Here is a 5,525-nt window from a genome sequence, read left to right on the forward strand (position 1 = left end):
TACGATTCAGATAGTCTATGATGTTAATCCCAGTTTTTTAACGGTTTTGTTTTGTTCCATATGTTATGAGGAACAATAAGTCTTAGTTAGAAAGTAATACCGACCTATTTGTTCCAATACAAAAACCCATTTGCATTCACAACTCTTTGGTCAACAGTTGCCATAACTATGGTAAACTCTTAATTGCAGTAATTAATTGCAGATTGCAATAAAGATTCTGTTACTTTATTTTGTGATATTGGGTCCTTTATAAAGTATAGTAAAATTCTTATTATTATTAAGGTGTGTATTACCAAAGGTTTTAATCTCTGCGTTTTTTAATTATACCGTAACACAATGGGCCTGTAGTCCTAAGTAAATTCCTTGGGTATAACCTAACCTAACCTAAAGGTGTGTATTAGCACTTGGTTTGTAAATATAAGAGGAACTAATAATGATCTTCATATTTTATATATCTTCAAATAAGTTACAGGTTTCTATAGATTTGTGCATCTTTTTTACATAATCCTCAACGTTTATGCATCCATTAATGAGGTCAGTTAGAATGAACTTATATAAAAGAGCATAAGCTGGTCAGAACACATTGACTTTTAATTTTACAATGTCAATCCTGATTAAAAAGCTGTATTAAGTATTAATGTTTCTATAATGACAATGAATTGAATCAACTAGTTGTCTTATTTGACTTTGACCTTTGTTTGTATCTTTGTGAAGATATTACAAAAGACTAATAAATCAAATAAGTAAAATATTCATAAAATTTTATCTGTCATAAACTTAATGGAATTACGAAGGCCGAAGGAATATTCATATATATATAATTTAAATATTAATTGCATTACTAAAAGAAGTAGTTAATATCATTAAACAAATCTGAAATTTTCACGCTTCTCTGTTCATGGTTTAGATTAATTTGAAATGTATTTCATTTCTTAATTATATGCCAAAAAATTTCATCAAATATTTAGTATTAAGTTATTAAAGATATAAAGCTGCTTATTACCATTTTGAAGTATGAAAAACGTTGAAATTTTGCTGCTTCTAATACATGAATACCCAAAACTTCGTTCTGGGCTTCAAAAAATTTTTAATATCTCTTACGTACATAGCATTAAATTAAGGTTAATCAATAAAAAGCCGCAGAAAATGCATTTATGACTTATTCTAAAAAATTCTTGGTACTTTTGCGGCTATTTAAGGCAATTACTAATTCAAATATAAAAACCCAATACCATGAGTGCAACTCAAGATTCTGAGACAAGGTCAATGTTTAAGCCAATGATTGTCGCAACTGAATACTCTGCTATGTGAAGAGACTGGAAATGCAAAAATGACTGCAGTCTGGAGACTTGTTAAAAAATTATGACAATGCATATTTGTTAAAAAAAGATTAATGCTTCGAGCATATTTGTTTATGTTCATATCATTTACATATATCGCATAATTTTAATTAAAAACATTAAGTGTTAAATTTTAGTCATGCTTTGTTACGTATGACTCGGACTACGAAACTATATGAAATTATTTTGTATAATGGATATAATGAGGAAGTAAATTTAAAAGCAGATCAAATTCAATCATAACAATGAGTGTTGAAATAATTTAAATTAAGAATAACTAACTTTATAGGGATTACATCAGACTATCTTCAAACGATTTTACGATTTAAAAATCTTTTTTAATTTGTTTATTTATAAAGCTGAAACTTTTTGTTTATTTAAGTGTATGTGATGTATTGTTTTCTATCGCCATCGCCATTACCATGTATTAACTGATATAAAGAGGTGGTACCCCAATAGAAGCATCTCAATATCTGCAGATGCAATGACGTTTAATTTACGAGTGCTTATTAAAATAGAAGATAAAGGCTAATGTGCAAACGTCTGTATTAGTTACATTTACACCTAAAAGAGAAGATTGACGTCAACAATATTGCAATTCCATAATATATGAGCCAGTAAAAATAAGAATATATTTGAAAAATAATCTTGTCTGACAATTGATGTAAAGCAGATGCAACTCATCTTACAATTCAGAAAACTCGTTTGATTATTTAAGTTATCTTAACAATTCATTTTTAAGATCAAAATTTTGCTAAACAAAGTAATTCTAAAAAAATTCTGTGTATACGTCTTACAGATTTGTGGCAATGCAATGATCTTTAATATAGAAACACTACCAAGGTGCTTATCTATAAAAGTTAGATCTGTCAAAATTACAAGTTACATATTAAGCTACTCTTTAACTTACAACTGCAAGCAGCCAAAAGAAAAGAACACCATTATCACAAGAAATATAGAAACAAGAAGAGGCGGCAAGGCTGTGGCAATAAGAGGTGTGTTTGCGGTTGGCATTGACGAAGATTGTCAGATCGTCCCCAAAGAATAAAATTTAACCCTTGTCGGTCTCGGAAACTTTATAACGTTAAGAGACGACAGAAGTGGAATTGTGCCTTCACATATAAAGTATAAAAAATCTTCCTTCATCCAACTTTTTTATGATAAATAAAAAAAGTTGGATAAATAAATAAATAATGTAATGTAATGTAAACAACTAATGTAGAATATATGTCGAAAGCTGCGTCTCATACGAGCAGCAATATCTTACGACTGTTGTTGTTGAAGAATGTTGAAAAGATTTAGAGTCCCAAGTAAAAATTAAAATTGTAGTTATATAAAATATAGTCTCAAAGAAGAATAGTTATTTCCATCATTACCTTCTAACAAGCCTTTCGCTACGTGCGCTAAAAACAATTTGCAAATCAAATAAAATACGGATGCGAATTTGAATAGAAGAAAAATATATTGTTGACGAATGTTTAAAAGCTTAAAGTCAGGGTTGCTTCATTCTAGAACTGAATTTTTTTTATTGTCAAATTAAAATGCTACATATCAGGGCTGTCCAAAGTACAGCCCATGGGCCACATGGGTCCCATGGCTAATGTTTGTGCGGCCTGCAACATGTCTTTAATCTACTACAATCACACAAATTTTCATTTGGTGTACTGGTAAAACCACATTATTTTATTTTATGATAAACCAAATAAATTATTTCAAATTGATAAATTAAAAAAACTAAATTTAACATTACAACCGTATTTATCATGATATAATATATTTACAATAACAACTATGAACGTATGTATTTGTTTCTACGTCCTTCCCATCCGTACAGCAATTTATATTGGGCCGCGATCGCATCTGGTTTGGGCAGCCCTGCTGTGTATGATAATGTTAATAATGACTATACAGAGTATTTCTCTTCTTAAGTACAAACTGTTATTTAATAGACAAAGTCAATGCAAAGTGCATAGTATAAGATTGACTGTAATGTAAAAATTTAGCTTTGAACGCACTTATTTTTAGAAGTAAAAATATTCTATGCAATATTCTAGAACACCTTAGAACTGCAACTACTAAGATTTAGCTCTGAATATGTTACTCACAAAAGAAGTGGTTTTCCTTCAGGCCGCTTATGTTACTCGTGCTATTCAATTTACTTGGGAGCAATTAAAAAAAATAACTTATGTTTTATCTATTTTGCAGAAAGTTAAGTTGACATTTGTAATGAGAATAATTTTTTCTGTTATTTACGAACTAAATCCATCGTCAAGGTACACTCTAATGAAAAAGAAAAATAATTACACTAATTTTATTTTATTCAAATAAGAATTTTTTATATTTAATTAAAACGATTCAATTACAGAAAGTATTTTTATTGTATTCATAAAATTGGAATGATTAATGAAATAATTCGAATATGTACGAGACAAAGAAATGTTCAACATATTTTTTAAAATAATCAATGGAGTGATGATGATTTTGTCAATAAAAATACAAAATGTTTAATTTCGTTAAAGCAAAATTGGATTTAATTTTATGATAATTAAATTCAATGGCGCTCTAATTAATATTAATAAGTTTAAATGATTGCTTTAACATGTTCTCTTAATTAGAAAAAGATACAAGTTTTGTGATATAATTTAAACAAAATAATATTGAAATTATTTTACACATGTTATAAGAAAATTATAAGAATTTAAATGACACTTAATCGAAAATCAGCAAAATTCATTTAATTTTATTTGATCAAATTGGATCAAAATTTTACTATCTGCAATAAATTTTGCTTCCGAGGTTGTTTTCTTGTGATAACTGCTTTTCTATATACAAAAAATATGCTTAATTAAAAACATAAAAGTTTGAATTTAATACTTAATTTAATTTAATTTTGTCAAATTACTGTGGCGGACTGAACTACTAGGTGGTCTCGGTCGTAAACTGTTTTATATATTCCATAAAATTTTTGTGGTTAGTTAAGGAGAGAAAAATGTTCTATTCAAGTAGTTTTTCCTTAAATATTATAATTAAATATAAAATAGAAATGGCATTTTAACCTGAATATTTATGACAAAAGCAAAATATCGTACATTAATATAGGAAAATTAAAAATGCAACATAACCTTTGAAACATATATGAGCCACCTAGAATACGAATTCGAGCAGATCAGCCCTTCCAGTTCAATTGAGTGGTTATTGATAACGGTTCTGGTGGAAATGACAACTTTTACAAGTACAAGATGACTCTCTGAGTTTTGTGCGTCACTTTCCGTATTTTTATAATCTAAAGGTGGCTAAAATCGTACGATACAATGTTATTCACAAACTTGTATCGATACAGACAATGACAAGATCTACCGTTCAATTGCTAGCCAGAATTCGACCCATTGGTCAACAATCGTGGAATTATATACATACATATACAATTCTTTTATATGATTAAAAGAATTGAACTTATAAGTATTCTGTTTAAATTAAATTATATTATTGTCATTACTTTAATTTCTTTATTGTGTCATGTGACATTTACAAAAGTGGCTTCTATTAATTTATGCCTCACTTGACATTAGCCATCTTCAGCACTTTTGCATTTTACAAGCCTTTAGTCAATATTTATTGTTAGCCCATACATGTAAGTATCTACACAACCAGTTTGCCTCATTGCTGTTTAAAAAATGATTGATAATTTTTTTATCCATAAATTACATTTTTTGGCTTAAGTTGTGCATAAAAAATTCGTTGAATTCGTTAAATTCGGCGAGGTCGTATAAAATTTCAGATTTTGTAAATATTTTGCACTGAAAGGTTACTTACATGCCAATAAAACTAAGAATATAACATAATAATTTAATTAACGGCAATTAAAAATAATTTTTGTTTACTGATAGCGGCTTAGTTCGTCCAAACGAAAGACTTAAGTAGCAAACTTGTGTGCAGTGTAAATCTGCATTCAATTGAATTGTTAGGATACCAACGAAGTGGATGAATCATATAAAAATTATTAAAAACACATCTTGTACATTTAAAAAAACAAATAATATAAAGAATTATAAAATAAAATGACATCTATCCTATCTATTCTATATTTATCTTCTTCTTTTTCTTAGTGTCCGTTTCCCCTAGTGGGGCATAGGGCCGCAATGATTCTCTTAAACTGCACTCTGTTAAGTGCTTCTCACTATATAT

The sequence above is a fragment of the Teleopsis dalmanni genome, chromosome 2 (genome assembly GCF_002237135.1).
Source record: "Teleopsis dalmanni isolate 2A chromosome 2, ASM223713v2, whole genome shotgun sequence".
NCBI lineage: Eukaryota > Metazoa > Arthropoda > Insecta > Diptera > Diopsidae > Teleopsis > Teleopsis dalmanni.